The sequence below is a fragment of the Dendrobates tinctorius genome, unplaced genomic scaffold (genome assembly GCF_039654945.1).
Source record: "Dendrobates tinctorius isolate UK_male_01 unplaced genomic scaffold, ASM3965494v1 ptg000071l, whole genome shotgun sequence".
NCBI classification, from domain to species: Eukaryota; Metazoa; Chordata; class Amphibia; order Anura; family Dendrobatidae; genus Dendrobates; species Dendrobates tinctorius.
The window spans coordinates 14,826,523-14,844,560 of NW_027361739.1; the positions used below are offsets into that span (position 1 = coordinate 14,826,523).

The following is an 18,038-nucleotide window of genomic DNA, read 5'->3' on the forward strand; positions in this document are numbered from 1 at the left end:
CTTCAAACTAGCCTACGCCTTCCCTCCCCTATCTCTTCTACCCCTAGTGATGAGGAAAATCAGGAAAGACAGAGCAAGGGTGATAGTTATCGCTCCGTTTTGGCCCAGGAGAGCATGGTTCTCATGCCTCAGGACCATGTCGGTGTCCGATCCTTGGGTTCTGCCGGACATCCCGGATCTCCTGTCCCAGGGCCCAGTCTTCCATCCTCAGGTGGCTGGCCTTCATCTGACGGCGTGGAGTTTGAACGGTCATTATTAGAAGAGAAGGGTTTCTCCGCAGACCTAATTAACACCCTACTTAAAAGTAGGAAAATCATTACCACAAAAATTTACGTTAGGATTTGGAAAAAATTCCTTCAAAACTCAGAAGTAATCGCTGGGGATTCACCACCTATAATGCAGATATTAGAGTTCCTACAAAAAGGTCTAGACATGGGACTCTCTACCAGTACCCTTAAAGTACAAGTGTCAGCCTTGGGGGCTCTGTTTAGCTGTAACATTGCTGGTAATTTATTGGATAAGCAGATTCATTAAGGCAGCAGGTAGATCCAGGCCAATAATGAAGGATAGGTTTATGCCGTGGGACTTGAACCTAGTCCTCACTACTATGACAGAGACTACATTCGAACCTATCTCGTCGGCTTCCCTAAAAAACCTGTCACTCAAAGTAGCCTTCCTGGTAGCTCTAACATCAGCTCGCAGAATAAGCGATATTCAGGCTTTATCTAGGTGTCCTCCTTATTTACAGTTTAAAGAGGATAGGGTAATACTTAGACCTGATCCAGCGTACTTGCCAAAGGTAGTTTCTAGTTTCCATAGGACACAGGAGATAGTTCTGCCATCCTTCCTCCCTAATCCAACTAACGAGAAGGAAAGGAAACTACACACCCTGGATGTCAGGAGAGGCCTCGTAGAATATCTGTCAGTCACCATCCCTGGAAGAAAGATAATGCCCTATTTATCTCTCATCAAGGCCCCAGAAAAGGTTGTAGAGCATCAAAAAATACACTAGCCAGATGGATTAGAGAGGCGATTGCAATAGCATACACATCAAAGGGCAGGTCGCCACCCGGAAAGCTGAGGGCGCATTCCACCAGGGCAATGGCAACCTCATGGGCCGAAAGATCAGAAGTCTCCATCGACCAGATATGTAAGGCGGCTACTTGGTCCTCTCCGAGCACCTTTTATAGTCATTATAGGCTAGACCTGGGTGCTTCCACAGACCTCTCTTTTGGTATAAGGGTGCTGCAGGCTGTAGTCCCTCCCTAAAGCTGATATTACTCTCTGTAAATCTCTCAGGTGGTGCTGTCATGGACGACCGAATAAAGTCTTAGTTACTCACCGGTTAACGGTATTTTTCGGAGTCCATGACAGCACCCGTATATTCCCTCCCTTTAGTTTAATTGGGGTGTGCACGTCTTTTTTCTTGTATATGCTCACTGGTGATAAAAGTTATAATTGTAAAGAATACTGTACATAAATCATGCATTAACCTTGGAAGTCCTCTTGTGCTCTGTAATCCAACTGATGCGTGGGAGAGGTGCCACCCTTTTTGTATCTGTAGGTTTCCTGTTCCTAAAGGGCGGATCCCCTCTCTCAGGTGGTGCTGTCATGGACTCCGAAAAATACCGTTAACCGGTGAGTAACTAAGACTTTTCATCTCTTGACCAAGGCATTGCACTATTTGATGCTTTTCGGCAGCAGAGAGATCCTTTTTCTTTCCCATGTTACTTGAAAACTGTTACCTGCTTAATAGTGTGGAACATCCAGTTTTCCTTTTATTGGCTCACATGGCAAACTAATTATCACAGGTATCTGAGATTGATTTCAGTGATTCAAAGAACCCTGAGACACAATACCATCAATGGGTTTTATTAAAAAAAAAAAAAAATGCTGTGACCCTTAAAAACAATTTGTATAATAATTTGGAACATGGTGTAGAAGTGAATGAGAGCCTTGCACGTGCACAGCCACCCTTCCAACTATTCTACTCGTTGGCCCACGGAGAGCCCTGTTATTATATAGGTGGGTATGTTTTGAGATGCGACTCACATTTGCCTGACATTAATTTCAAGGCCCGCAAATATGGCAGTATTGTCCAAGATAGGAATAGCCCATTTATTCCTTTAAGATGGATGAGGAAATTAAAGAATCCAAAAATTCCAGCCTGTATTGCAACGCTCACTGTTCTGTCTTCTGCCATTTCCAGCAGCACTCCGTTGTCACATGGCCACATCTGTGAACTGCCGAATCGCAGTGTCTTCTGTATGGAGCAGAGGTCACTTTCTCAATGTAAGACTATGAAAGACTGTTTAGCGACTCGTTGTGAGTCTCATAGATTTACATGTGACGTCGGAGCGACACTGGAAAAGGCAGAAGATGGTAACTGATGAGCGATTCCTGTCCTGGCAGACTTGAGTCGTCCTTGTTACATAGTTGGCCATTTATCTGAACGGCCACCATGTAATATAGCAGTAATTCCTGGCTGGCCTTGGCTTTAGCTGACAACTGAGTGTATTAGGAGCCGGACCCAATGCTGTTCTGAAAGGCGCTGTCTTATGAAAGAACCTCATAGACAGTGGTCACTTGGGCTTGTTGGCCACCGCATTTATAGCCATATGTCATGAAGACCTATCGAATTTGCCACAAGACCATTGTTCAGAAGTCATGTTGTGGCCAGTATACTCTCTGCTTCCCTTCGTTTCTCTCCCTCGTGGCATGCTGTAGTTGGAGGCCTATATATAGCACCTGCTGTTTTCCTTGCTGTACCCACAGAGCTATTCAGGTATTTGCATAATTGCATGCAAAATAATTGTGGTTTCCTCAAGCGTTTTCCATAATCAGCGCGGTCTACCACAGAGCGTGATCTCATACGTTGCAGCGTTACTCCACATGGACTGTAAATTTGGGCTCCACTCCGTCACAGGACAGACGGGCTTGCATCCCCTAGATAAAAGGGAAGGAGAAGCTCTAAATCGTGGATTCTAAAGCAATGTCGTTGTCCTGCTTGGGTTCATTTAAGAATCTTGAGTATGCTAATTATGCAAATTCTCTCTTCAGAGAGGAAGAGGACTAGAACTCTAGCGCCACCTATTGGAAGTAGCAATCCTAAAAGTCAGTGATGACCCTTTAACGAGCCTTGTTACATTACTTAGGATAAAAGCCATGCCTGAATCTCAATTTGCAGACACTGTGTTTCGGGGTACTGCCCCTCCTCGGTGCTATGTGTCAGATCTGGTTTGGCTGTGAGAGAGGCATCTGACCGATATCAAAGAAGTATCATTTCTCCTTGTGGAGAATGACATGCTAAGCATGTCGAGATGAGGAGACTTAAAGCCGCAATGCTCCTCTGGGAAATATGCTAATTATGCAAATTGTCTCTTTAGAGAGGAAGAGGACTAGAACTCTAGGGCCACCTATTGGAAGGTGGCACTAGAGGTGGCATTTTGCACTGAGGAGGGGCAGTACCCCGAAACAGTGTCTGCAAATGGAGATTCTGGCTTGGCTTTTATCCTAAGTCATGTAACAAGGCTCGTTAAAGAGTCGACATTGACCTTTAGGATTGCTACTTCCAATAGGTGGCACTAGAGTTCTAGTCCTCTTCCTCTCCAGAAGGAGAAATGATACTTCTTGGATATAGAATCTTGAGTAAAAATTTAAGAAAGGAAAAAAACTAAAATTCTGCTGTAGTAATTTGAATAAAGCCCTTCATAAATGGTGGTCACAGCAGCCCCCTTACCTGTTAAGGAGAAAAATGTCGCCCACTGTCTATGCCTAAATGTTCACCGCACGGAAGTGGGGAAACTCTTTGGGACGTGGTGCAAACGATTGTGCGGTTCAACTCAATGGATTATAGGGAGTTACTGTAATTATAAATTGCAGTAGGAAGAAGCAATGCCCACTATGGGACCCCAACGTGGAGCTCCAGTGGGCACCTTCAATTTCAGCTTGATTGTGTTTCCTTGGGATTCCAGGACTTTGTACTCAGAAGCAACAAAAATCAAGCCCAATAGGGAATGAATAGAGTAATGATTTGCTGCCCCATCTTGAAACTGGGATAACATTTCCTCAATCTACCAATTGGCATGGGTCCCAGCAGTCAGACAGACCACCACTTATCACCAAGTGATCACTTTGTGGACAACTGGATAACCCCCTTTAAAAATGGAATCTGACAGCTGATACATGCTGCCTAATCCACTGGCAGTATGCATCAGACGTTGGCTTTATGATTTCAGCTATGTATTTTTAACTCTGAGAAACAAATACTTTAAAAGCCAGCCGGGGACCAAGCCGCATGGGAGTCCAGTTGGACAGGCAGGTCCTTGGCAGCATCTCTCCACCATTCTTCTTGAGTGACAGGCCTCTCACTGCATGTGTGTATAGGGAGAGACCTGTCCCTCCAGGATGTGGGCCGGGAGAAGTTGCCAGAGACCTTCTGGCCTGACTAATTTTCTGTGCGGTTCGGTTCGCGGCAGCTTCTATAGTGTGTTTGTCTCTGAGACGCCGCAGCTTTTCAGCATCAAACCTACACTCACTGGCCACTTTATTAGGTACACCATGCTAGTAACGGGTTGGACCCCCTTTTGCCTTCAGAACTGCCTCAATTCTTCGTGGCAGAGATTCAACAAGGTGCTGGAAGCATTCCTCAGAGATTTTGGACCATATTGACATGATGGCATCACACAGTTGGCGCAGATTTGTCGGCTGCACATCCCTGATGCGAATCTCCCGTTCCACCACATCCCAAAGATGCTCTATTGGATTGAGATCTGGTGACTGAGGAGGCCATTTGAGTACAGTAAACTCATTGTCATGTTCAAGAAACCAATCTGAGATGATTCGAGCTTTAGGACATGGCGCATTATCCTGCTGAAAGTAGCCATCAGATGTTGGGTACATTGTGGTCATAAAGGGATGGACATGGTCAGCAACAATACTCAGGTAGGCTGTGGCGTTGCAACGATGCTCAATTGGTACCAAGGGGCCCAAAGAGTGCCCAGAAAAAATTCCCCACACCATGACACCACCACCACCAGCCTGAACCGTTGATACAAGGCAGGATGGATCCATGCTTTCATGTTGTTTACGCCAAATTCTGACCCTACCATCCGAATGTCGCAGCAGAAATCGAGACTCATCAGACCAGGCAACGTTTTTCCAATCTTCTACTGTCCAATTTCGATGAGCTTGTGCAAATTGTAGCCTCAGTTTCCTGTTCTTAGCTGAGAGGAGTGGTACCCAGTGTGGTCTTCTGCTGCTGTAGCCCATCTGCCTCAAAGTTCGACGCACTGTGCGTTCAGAGATGCTCTTCTGCCTACCTTGGTTGTAACGGGTGGCAATTTGAGTCACTGTTGCCTTTCTATCAGCTCGAACCAGTCTGCCCATTCTCCTCTGACCTCTGGCATCAACATGGCATTTCCGGCCACAGAACTGCCGCTCACTGGATTTTTTTTCTTTTTCGGACCATTCTCTGTAAACCCTAGAGATGGTTGTGCGTGAAAATCCCAGTAGATCAGCAGTTTCTGAAATTCTCAGACCAGCCCTTCTTGCACCAACAATCATGCCACGTTCAAAGGCACTCAAATCACCTTTCTTCCCCATACTGATGCTCGGTTTGAACTGCAGGAGATTGTCTTGACCATGTCTACATGCCTAAATGCACTGAGTTGCCGCCATGTGATTGGCTGATTAGAAATTAAGTCTTAACACACAGTTGGACAGGTGTACCTAATAAAGTGGCCAGTGAGTGTATATGGTAGCTATCATACAGCCAGTGCCTATGTGCTGCCGGTGGATCGGGCAGCATGTTTCACCTGTCGGGTTCTCTTCAATTAAAGAGGTTGTCCACTATTTTATAATTGATGACCTATCCCTAGGATAAGTCATCAATGTTTGATCGGTCGGTGTCCGACACCTGGCACCCCTGCCGATCAGTTGGTGTCAGTGGCCATTGTTCAGAAATGCTCAATTGCGGAGATGCTCCAGCTTCTGATAGTGACCTCAGCAGGGCACAGCCCTTCTGCCTCCTATTGATTTGAGAAGGAGGCGGACTTGTAGTACCCGACTGCGGTCACTATTAGAAGATGGAGCAGATCCACAATTGAGCAATTCCAGCTGGCGGACGCCAACACCGAGAACAGCTAATTGGCTGGGGTCCCGGGTGTAGGACCCTAACCGATCAGACATTGATGACCTATCCTAAAGATATCGATGATAAAGTAGTGGACAACTTCTTCAATTTGGTCAATCTTAATCCAGCTTATTTTTAATCAAGATTGATGTGCTAAAGGACATTTTTAATAAATTGAGGCCATAATGCTTACCTAAATATTTAATCCTACCTATATCAATATGTAGAAAAATGAACCACATTTGGTGACTTTGTCCTTCCTCTGTTTTGAAGGCATGGTCCATTTTGTAGGTCACTTGAGGCCAACTTGCTGCTGTTGGTATTCATGTGAATTGTTATTATGAGAATAACTCAAATTCAAGGATTTATGCCAGAGGTAACAGGAGAAGACTCGCTACTGCCCTTTCAGGACATTTCACACAGTGATGTCCCAGTTTTGCAGTTCATTGCTTAGAAGATGTGACTGTCGGGAAGAGACTGGCAATGATGGTGTTGGCAAGGGCGAGCTCATAGAAGAGAAGCAATAGCGCCTACGTCAGGACTTTAATTATGACAACCCCTTTCTGCTTCTGATTTAGTTGGTAAGAGTAGACTTTATGGCAGCATTTTTCTGTGCTAAGTAGAACAAGTAATGGATGCCATCGTTCGTGTCTTTGGCCGGATGCTGCTGTAATTAAAACCAATCATCTCTGTTACAGAATGTCCTCACGTCTCGGACACCAAACCAATCCCTGTATTTTGCTATGCAAACTGGTTAAGGCGTTTTGACGAAAATGCAAATTATGACAAACAATTTCAGGGCAGCGGAAGGAAAAACTATCCGAGGCGAAGAGCCTGATGTTGGAAGGCAGAGATCTACCACATACATTTATTCTAAGGGATCAATCCTCTCTAGAAAATTCTGATATAGCAGAATGGTTATCCTAATTATAAAGAGGTCCTGATAATATGATGAAGATGATGAGGGTGATAATCCTGAGAGAGTAGAAGTTGTAATTCCAATAGCAGGATTCACATCCTGAACTAATGGGGATTGTAATCCTTCTATTATAATGATTTATTACATATTGGGTGTTATAAATTACCGTAATAGTTACATAACGGAAAGTCATAACCCAAAAAGAACTGGGGTCGTTATAGTGATACGTAGATGAATACAAGAACGTCATAGTATTGAATAAAGGGTCATCGTCAAAGTAAATGGGGGGGGGGGGATCATGACCGCCCTCAACACGCCACGGGCACAACTATGAGTTATAATTTCAATGTGGCTGAGCTGCGATAACAGACGCAACACCGAAATTGTGATGGCGTAGACTTGTGTAATTTAAGGGGTTTCATTTACTGGTATTATTGATATAGCCTTTTCCTGTGAAAGCCTGAAATAAAAGGGTGATGGCCACCCTACACCAAGAAGCATTGGTAGATGGGATCAAGTTAAAAAATGGAAACTTATTTTGGTGAATAAAAAGTCTTCTTACCCGTGACCGGTGTCTGAGTAGGGTGATAGTAAGATTCTGATTGTTTGCCATGCAAAGACTCCATGTGTCTCTCTCTCTATATAAATATACTGTATATCATATTAGCAAAGTGAATGAACAAAAGAGAAATGTAAATCAAATTACTATTTGGTGTGACAGACCTTTGACTTCTTCACACATCAATTTTTCTAGGACAAAGGTTGTTCCAAACATCTTGAAGAACTGACTACAGATCTTCTGTGGATGAGGCTTGTGCAAATCCTTCTGTCTCTTCCTGTAATCCCAAACAGGTTAGTTTCTGTTCAGATCTGGGCTCTGTAGGGCCACATCATCCCTTTCAGGACTCCTTGTTCTTTAAATTGAAACTATTTCTCATTGACATTGGCTGTATGTTTGGGGTCATTGTTCTGCTGCAGAATAAAATTTGGATACAATCGGACACCTCCCTGATGGTATTACATGATGTGTATGTATCCTCCAGTATTTCGAGGACACCGTTAATCCTGGCCAAATTCCCAGCTCCAGTTGCTGAAATGCAGTCCCAAACTTACTAGGACACTCCCCCATGTTTCCCTGTTGCCTGCAGACTCTCATAATTGTACCGCTCTCCAGACCTTCACAGTAAGGCCTCTTTCACACTTCTGTTTTTTTGGTCAGTTGCAATCTGTGAAAAAAATGCAAAAGACGGATCCGTTTCCGTGTGACACAACGTATACCACTGGACCGTTGTTTTGACGGATCCGCTGAAGTCATAAATTTAAAGGAACCGCAGCCGAGAGAGAGCGAGAGAGAATTTTTCCTGCCGCCAGACGGGATTTGGGGTTAAATTTCTCTAAAGGAAATTCTTCCGGGCATGCTCAGTGTGAAAAAGCGGATCCGTGCAGACAAAAAAAGTTTCATTGTCCGTCCACTCAAGTAAGCGGATGCCAAAATCTTGGCAGATCCTTCAAAAAACGGATCCAATCAAAAACGGATCCGTCAAAATCCGCCGCTAATGCAAGTCAATGGGAAAAAAAACTCATCCGCCAAAAAAATGGCGGATCCGTTTTTTTGGCAAAACGGCGGATTTTGACTGATGGAAACAAACGGAAGTGTGAAACAGGCCTAAACTGTTTTCTGTTACAGCCAAATATTTCACTCATCAGTGCAGAGCACCTGTTGATGTTTCTGCACCCTATTAGGCTTTCATGCATAGTTGACTCACTTGGCCTCATTTCCATGTTGAAGTTATGACTTTTTTTGGACATAATTCTTTCATGAAGACCACTTCTTGCCAGACTTATTTGAACTGAAGATGGTTATAGCTGGTCCCACTAGTTGCTGCCAGATCTGGGCTGGTGGCACTGCTGGACATCTTTCTATTCTGTAAGGAAGATTGATATCTTTCATCTGTTGCACTAAGTTTCTTTGACCGAACACTGCGTTTATAGTCCTAAACGTTGCCCATTTCAAGAAACGCCAGTCTGCTTTGAAATCTTGAAATCTTTCTTGCCATGGTGTATGAAACTGTCTTCCTCATCCTCCCCTTTTTTGTAGCAGTGACTGTTCCTCACCCAGTTTTAATCCTCCTCCACAGCTGTTTCTGTTTCAGTTCACAATGCTTCAATCTACATATGAAAATAATCATTATTACCTGTTTGGTGTAATTGGTTACTGATACACTTGACCTATAATCCTACAAAGTCACTGACTTTCTGCAAGTGAACGAAGAAGTATGGATGCTGTTTTGAAGGCATTTGTATTGTGAATTATTAACAATAAACTATTAATACTTTTTTTTTTTTTTTTTTTAAATTTGGAAAACATTAATTTTCAGCAGTTTTATCACACCTGCCTAAAACTTTTGCACTGTACGCTATACAAACAAATGTATGATGGATATATAGACATTTCTACATGTCAGACAGGCGGGGTGACTGCTGTGCCTTAGGTGCCAAATACCCTTAGTACCGCTTTTCCTACTTCTTCATGGCCAGTATTAATCAGAAGCTTCTATGCCCGTGACTGCGGCCCTTGTCTTGAAAAGGAGTTCAGCCTGTGGGTGAATTCTTCCAAACAGATCTATAAATAGCCAAGTGCGGCTTATTATCTGCTCTGATAAATAAACTGCGACTCGAAACGCGCTTCTAAATGGGGTCCGGACGTGCCTTTATTTTATACGTGGTTTAATTGCAATGCAGTGACTTAAAGGAGCCATGCAAGGTTTCACTATAACGCTGCACCCCCATTTGCTAATGCAGGCACTGTTATCTTCTTTCCGAGGGGCCACAACATGCACACGACACTTATATTTTCTATATAGAGCACGTGAAATAAGTATTTGAACATGTCACCTATTTTCTAAGTAAATATATTTCTAAAGGTGCTATTGACATGAAAATTCTCACCAGATGGCAACGACCCATCCAATCCACACAGGCCAAGAAATCAAACCATAGATATTCATAAATTTTGTGGAATGATGAGAAATGGCACAGGGAAAAGGTTTTGAACACGTTTACTGAAATTTAATATTTGGTACTAAATTCTTTGTTAGTAATGACAGCTTCAAGACTCCTCCTGTATGGAGAAACTAGTCACATGCATTGCTCAGGTATGATTTTTGGCCTATTCATTCCAGAGCTGTGGAGTTGGTGTCCATTTTGCTGGAGCCAGAGTCGGTATAAAATGGACTGACTCCGACTCCTAAAATATATAATACGTTGGGTACAGTAGTTCAATGCAGGATGTGCTGTAAGTGTTTTCATAAGCATTTGAGAAAGTTATGAAATGTCCTATAAATGTCTGTTCTGTTCCTGATCTAAGGATCTTGGCTTTTAGTGGAGATGAGTCTCTGCTGCACTTTATGTACATGCTCAGTAGTGAGGAAGGGCTGTGGAGTTGGAGTCGGGAGTAAGGGAAATTGAGGAGCCCTGATTCTTTCACACAACCACGCTTCACATCCTGAAAGTCTTGTGGGCTCCTTCTATGAACTCTGAGCTTTAGTTCCTACCATAAATTTCCTATTCGATCCAGGTCTGGTGATTGGCTGGGCCATTTTAACAGCTTTTTTTTCTTTCTCTGAAACCAATTGAGCGTTCCTTGACTGTGTGTTTGGGATCATTGTCTTTCTCAAATGTCCACCCTCGTTTGATCTTCATCATCCTGGTACATGGCTGCAGATTTTTTTTGTCAATAATGTCTCCCTCCATTTGTCCATTCATCTTTACTCCTCCAAACATGTTGTGTATTATGGCATCCAAAGAGTTCAATTTTGGTTTCATGTGGCCAGACTATATTCCCCCAGTATTTCACAGGCTTGTCTAAATGTTGTTGAGGAAACTTTAAACACTCATGAACATGCTTTTTGTTCAGCAGTGGAGTCTTGCGTGCTGAGCATGCATACATGCCATGAAGGTTGAGTGCATTGCTTATTGTTTTCTTTTGAAATTATTGTAACTGCTGATTCCAGGTCTTTCTGTAGCTCTCCACAGGTGGTCCTTGGCTCTTCTAATAATTATTTTCATTTATCTGTCTGAAATCATGGAGAGCACCTGGCCGTGGCCAGTTTATGGTTAGATTATCTTTCTACTTCCCTATTATGGCCCTAACAGTGCTCACTGGAACCTTCAGCAGTTTAGAAATTCTTCTATAACCAATGACATCAATATGTTTTGCAACAATAAGGTTGTGATGGTCTTGAGACAGCTCACTGGTTTTGCCCATCATGAGATGTTTCTTGTGTTGCACCTTGATAAAGAGACACCTTTTTATAGGCCATAAGTTGAACCAGCTGATATTATTTTTCACTCAGTGACAGGATTGCTTTCTAATTGCTGATAGATTTCAGCTGGTGGTATGACTTTCCATGGCCTTTTGCACCTCTCTTTCTTCATGTGTATAATACTTTTTCTGTGTCATTTCTCATTATTGCGCATGATTTAATTCTTGGACAGCTATGGTTTGATTTCTTGGCCTTTGTGGTTTGGATGGGTCGTTACGGACATCTGGCTGGAATTTCATGTCAATAACCCCTTTTAGAAATATTTACTTAAGTATTAAACACATCACAAATTTGTCTTTTTCACCAGCTGTATATATCTGATCTCTGGCTGGACAATGACAGTAGCCCAGGAGCAAAAAAAAAAAAAAAAAAGTGATTCCTAAGTGGTCTACCTGGCTACAAAGGTCTATAGAACCTGCAACGTGAGGGAAGGGGTGTCACACGAGACCCACCATTCTGTTCTTTATGTATAACTATAACTTTAACTATAGAGATGAGCATGCATATGTTGTGAACAGAGAAGTAGAGGACCACCATTACTTTATTGTTCCTCTTGGAGAACGTATGAATAAATGACCACTGGATTATTATTTCTCTTGTCCATTTACTCTGAAACGGCTCAACTCCTGCTGACAGTGGTAAATTGTGCGCAAATGTCTGTTTATTCCTACATTTCCAGGAGGAGTAACAGATGAATTACAGGAGTATGCAGAGTTGTAAGAAAAGATGCTCTAGCGTTGTTGGTTAATGGGGAATATAAATATTGGGATGTGATAGAACTGCAATACCACGCACCACCCATGGACTGATGTGGCGCTGTTTCTAATCTCCTGAGTCTGCGCCTGCTACCCAGCGATTTCAATCACTGCCCCTTTAAACTGTATCGCCATGTTTTTTTTACTGAAATATCTCTCTGGCTCCGTTATCTGCGCTGCTCTGGGGCTTTCATGTGAGTTGTCACTGACATGTTGTGTACTAGCAGAGACCCTCATATCACTCCACTCCCCCGGGAGAGAGAGGCGGCTTGTCACATTACATTGTACATACCCTGTTTCTGTCACAGAATGGAAATGTTTGTTTGCTGCGTGCTTCCAAATGTTCCAGAACCTGCCTGTATATGGGAACATCAATGGGAGAGAACCGGGACGTGTAGGGGAAAATGTCAGAAATGCAGCATATCACATAAACGGATACATGTTAGAACCAGTGTGCCGTGACCCAGTCCTATGCATTTACAGCTCCCCCGTCCTCAAGGATCACTACTTTCCTATCCTCCATTGATCTATAAGCAATAAAGCAGCCATGTTTTTGTAAAAAAAAAATCATTTGTGTTAGGCTGGTATTACCCTCTCGCTGCGAGCTGTGGCCCCTACACGTGGCTTACCAGTAATCTCATACTTGAAACTACTGGCAAAAGCAGGTACAGCTCGGCAATTAGTGTGACCCATGGCTCGCCCAATAATGTGTCATTTGGCCCTAACACCGGCAGGAGTTCTAGGTATAAGCATCAGACACATCATATTTTTTATCTAGATCCGTCACAAACCTGTGGTTCTCCAACTGTAATAATACTACAACTCCCATCATGCCACAACTGACTAGAACTGTCAGAGTATGACCAGCCTTAGGCTATGTGCCGACGTTAGCGTTTTTAAACGCTCAGGAAACTGATCCCCTTCCCAGAAAACGCGCATTTTATTTTTGCGCGTTTCTTGCACTTTTTTTGCACAAAAGACGTGTTTTTGACTCGTTTTTTTCCACATGTTTTCTGGGAAGATTGGAAAAGGCTAAAAACGCGTAGCAATGCAGAAATTAATGAGCATATTGCGTTTTTAGCTGCTAAGCGATTCCTGAGCGTTTAAAAACGCATGCATTGGCACAAAAAGCCAAAAACACATGCAATTTAATGTGACGCTTCTTTTAAGCGTTACTGCAGCGTCTGAGCCGGCACAAACGCTGCGGAAACGCTTAAAAAAAAACATAAGGCTGTGTGCCCACGTTACAGTTGTGCAACAGCTGCAAACTCACAGGTTGGGGAACACTGATCTGGATGGACTATCTTGTAGTGCGAATGACGGGATATTGGACATCCTGCTTATGCCACCCTTTAATAGATGGCGTGACCTTGGACATTCAGCTTAGGCTACCCATTAGTGGATGGCTTGACATTGGACATGCAGCTTAGGCCACCCTTTAGTGGATGGCATGATGTTGGACATGCAGCTTAGGCCACCCTTTAATGGTTGGCATGACCTTGGACATGCAGCTTAGGCCACCCTTTAGTGGATGGCATGATGTTGGACATGCAGCTTAGGCCACCCTTTAGTGGATGGCATGATGTTGGACATGCAGCTTAGGCCACCCTTTAATGGTTGGCATGACCTTGGACATGCAGCTTAGGCCACCCTTTAGTGGATGGCGTGATGTTGGACATGCAGCTTAGGCCACCCTTTAATGGTTGGCGTGACCTTGGACATGCAGTTTAGGCCACCCTTTAGTGGATGGCGTGATGTTGGACATGCAGCTTAGGCCAATCTTTAGTGGATGGCTTGACATTGGACATGCAGTTTAGGCCACACTTTAATGGGTACATTTAGTCATGTTATAGGGCCACTTAAAATCTGCTAAAATAAATCTGCTTTAATAAAGCAGGCATGGATAGGGGTTGTAGTTTTGTAGAAGAACCAATCCTATAGAAAATTATGCCATAGTAAATACAGTAAGATTGCAGTTGTTATGAGTCCTGACCTTTGAGACTCATCTCCTGTCTGTGCTACCCATTGTACTGATGTGTATGGGTCCTGCTGTGGTAGCTGAAGATCCTGCACAGAGTTCATTAAGTGATGGGGTGATGTACTGTATGTGAGAAGAGGAGGCTTCTTGCACGTTTCCACACTGGGTAGACAACCAGATCAGTGTGATCGCTGCTATTTTTTTTTTGGCAGGATCCAATATGTGTCAGATTTATTTTTGTGGCACTGTTCTGCGCTGTTCTGGGATCAGCAAAGTTTTACTCCTGAGCAGGTTCCACTACAAGCTGCCGTTATATAATAATGCTATTATGAGTGCAATCCCCTCCGTTTGGCTCAGATAGCGGAGGTGGCCTCCGAGCTGTGACTCATCTGTGCATTCAGCTACTTGTCTTTGAGTGTGTGCTTTTGTGGATGTATTAAACAGTCGGCTTTCTTCAGATCATCTGTTGTACTGTTCAGAAGAAAATGGCCTGTTGCGCCTGATCCCTGGTGCTTCAGGAAGAGATTCAATTGCAGTCTTATGGCTAACAGCAGATGATGAGAGATGATGGCGCTGGGCCCTCTGTGATCATGAGGAGTTTGCAATATGAGGTGGGGCTCTCCTAAATGGACAGTACCCTAAGAACAGTCAGTACAAGGCCTCCTCCATCTAAGGGCCTCCTCAGCCATAAATGTCACAGAGCCCTTGAGTTTTTGAGTTAAAGGGAACCCATCACCTCGTTTTGCCGCTATAAGATACGACCACCGCCTTTCAGGGCTTATCTACAGCATTCTAGAGTGCTGTAGATAAGCCCCCCGATCTGACCTGAAAGAGAAGAAAAATAAGTTTTCGCCACGACAGCACCCACTGAGGGGATCCACCCCTAGGAACAGGAAACCTACAGAGATAAAAGGGGTAGTCCCCCTCGCTCCCTCATTTGGTTTCCTGTTCCTAAGGGAACCTGTAGAGAGAAAAGGTGAAGAGGATACCTGGGCTGTGATTCCACCTGTGCGGTCTCTGCGGGAACGGCAGGGGCTCCAGTACTGGAGGCAGCTTCGAGGGGAGGCCTGTTTGTCAGCTCCCCCCTCGTCTGGTAAGGACAGCGTGAGGCCAGGGTCCGGGTAGGGCCGCCCTGGCTCACATGGGGAGCGCGGTGCGGCTGGACAGGCGGTCACTTGTCTGGGGGGGTGCAGGGTGCGGGTATCGGCCGCCCTGCTTCCCCTGCAGGTCTCAGTTGCGGCGCGCAGCCGGTGGGGAGGAAAGCCAGCGTGCGCAAGAGGCCTAAGGAGTGCTCTTGCCCGGAAGTACTATGCTGTACTTCCGGGGTTGCCGGGGAGGTGGCGGGGTTGGCGCAGTTGGTGCGGCTGGGGAGCCACGCGTGCGCAGAAGGAGGACGCCGGACCCGGAAGTGATGGGAACACTTCCAGGTGAGAAAAGAAAAAAAAGAAAAGGGGAGCTGCATAAAAGTGCTGTATGGAGGCTCACCGATGTGTAGCGATGTCGTCCCCAAATGACCCCACAATGCACCCACATGAAGAGGTGGTAGTGCTACCGCACAGCAGCAAAAAGAGTGGCAGTGGACGCTCCAGGCAAAATGGCTCCACAGATAGAAGTGGTAGAGACAGGAAAGCAAGTCAGACCTCGTCTCAGGCTGTGCCTCTGCCTCCGCAACCGGTATCATGTTGACAAGCTTCACTGGGTGAGTTTTACCAACCACAGCTATTAAGATGATAGCCCCCTTCTTTCTGTATACCCCTTCAGGTTAAAAAGACCGGAAAATCAAAGTATAAAGGATGTGCCCTCTGTTCCCAGCCCCTTCCTGATGGTTACCCTAAGAGGCTTTGTCAGATCTGTATGGGGCATACTCTGCAGGAGGAGTCCTAGGTTAGAACGGAGGACTTTAGGCTAATGATTAGGGAAGAACTCCCAGAACTTGGTTTCGGCAAAGTCAGAAAACAGAGGCCCAGCAGGGAATATACCTTCCCCGTGTTCGGCTCATCCTCGGACAGTGGCAAGCTCAGCTCAGATTCCTCCCAAGAGTCCTCATCCTTGGAGGAGGAAGGCCGCACTTGATTCCAGATCTACAGTATTAATAACTTTGTTAAATCGGTCCGAGGAACTATGGGGTTGGCTGATGCCAGAGAGCCCAAGACAGCACAAGACCTCATGTTGCAGGCCTATCTCAAAGGAAAAGGTGGACATTCCCGGTGATACCTGCAGTGAAAGAGCTAGTTAAGAAAGAATGGGAGAAGCAGGGACAGCGAGGATTCCTTCCCTCAGCATCCAAATGGCGGTACCCCTTTGACGATGAGGAATTAACATCTTGGTCAAAGGTTCCCAAGGTAGATGCAGCTGTGGCATCAACCTCACGGTGCTCTTCGTTGCCAGTAGAAGACTCAGGAACACTAACCAACCCCTTGGATCGTAAGTTGGATACACTCCTTAAAAGGTCCTGGGAGTCATGTATGTGGGCCTTCAGCCAGCGATATCAGCCACTTGCACTGCATGATCTATGCTGGTGTGGTTGGATCAGCTGGAAGGAAGCATTAAGAGTGGATTGTCTAGAGACAAGTTACAGTCTTCTATCCCTCTTATTAGAGGAGCAACAGCCTTCCTAGCAGACGCCTCAGCTGATTCCCTGCTTCTAGCGGCAAGATCAGTGGGATTAACCAAAGCAGCCAGTCGTGCTTTATGGTTAAAGGGCTGGAGAGGTGACGCCCAGGCTAAAGCAAAACTTTGCGCTATTCCATGCCAGGGTGAGTACCTGTTTGGCACAGTGCTTGATAAGATACTCACCAAAGCAGGCAAAAAAAGAGGGGGTTCCCTAACACATATGTTCCGTCCTATAGGAGGGCTTTCAGAAAGCAGCCACTCAGCAGAAAGGGAGCCTACAAGAACCAGAGATGCCGGAACAACAGAGAGGCCAAGCAGAGAGGTGATCTATTTGGCGAACCTTCCTACAAGCGCCGAGACAAGTTCCGCTAACCCCAACCCTCCGGTGGATGGCAGGTTATCATTATTTAGCCAGCAATGGAAGGTAATAACATCCAATTCCTGGGCCATTAGCCTCGTATCGTCTGGCTTGAGATTAGAGTTTGCCTTGGTCCCGCCGGACTCCTTCATATTGACTTCTCTAGAGTCTCACATTCAGCAGAAGACTTTGGATTTGGAAATTAGGGATCTATTAACCAAGCATGTGCTAGTGGAGGTCCCGGCTAACCAGAGGAACAAGGGATTTTACTCTCCCATGTTTCTGGTTTCTAAGCCAGATGGTTCCTACGGAACCATAATTAATTTGAGAAAATTGAACGGCTTTCTGCGGTCTCATACCTTCAAGATTGAGTCCATACGTTCAGCAATTAAGTTTTTGTTCCCCAGATGCCCTTTGGGATGGCTTATCAACTGGACCAAATCCAGATTGCTCCCGGTAACTCGTCAGATGTTCCTAGGCCTCCATCTGGACTTTGTAAGTCAAAAGTGTCTCCTCCCAGAAACTAAGATGTTGACAATAATAAAGTGCGGTCAGCAATGGACAACCCTGAGATGTCCCTGAGGGTGGCTATGTCCCTTCTCGGCTCCCTTACATCGTGTATTCCTGCAGTGCAGTGGGCCCAGTTCCACACTAGACAGTTGCAGCAAGTTATCCTGCAAGAGGAAGAGCGACTGCAGGGACAGTTGGAGGGTGAGGTATCCCTGTCAACTGAGGTAGTTAAATCCCTGTCATGATGGCTGGACCTGGGCCATCTCTCTAGAGGGGTTCAGTGGGTGCTGGGACCCTCAAGAGTGATTACTACGGACGCTAGTCCCTTCGGTTGAGGGGCTTATTTAGGTGAAAGTATAGTCCAAAGACAGTGGTCCATAGGTGAGGCTGACGACTCTTCTAATTTGAGGGAGTTAAAGCGATTGATTATGCTATACGTGAATTCCT

At 45.0% G+C, this 18,038-nt stretch overlaps 1 protein-coding gene across 4 annotated transcripts in view; it reads left to right on the top strand.

The window, feature by feature from the left end:
- Nucleotides 1–18,038, top strand: part of PKIG (cAMP-dependent protein kinase inhibitor gamma) — a 125,878-nt gene that overhangs the window by 42,128 nt on the left and 65,712 nt on the right. For 2 of the 4 annotated variants that reach the window (XM_073582436.1, XM_073582434.1), the window contains exon 2: nt 7,807–7,904. The exons of the other annotated variants lie outside the window; for them this stretch is intronic. The gene's annotated coding sequence lies outside the window, so the exon portion shown is untranslated. The remainder of the gene's footprint in view (nt 1–7,806; nt 7,905–18,038) is intronic. 4 annotated transcript variants of the gene reach the window in all.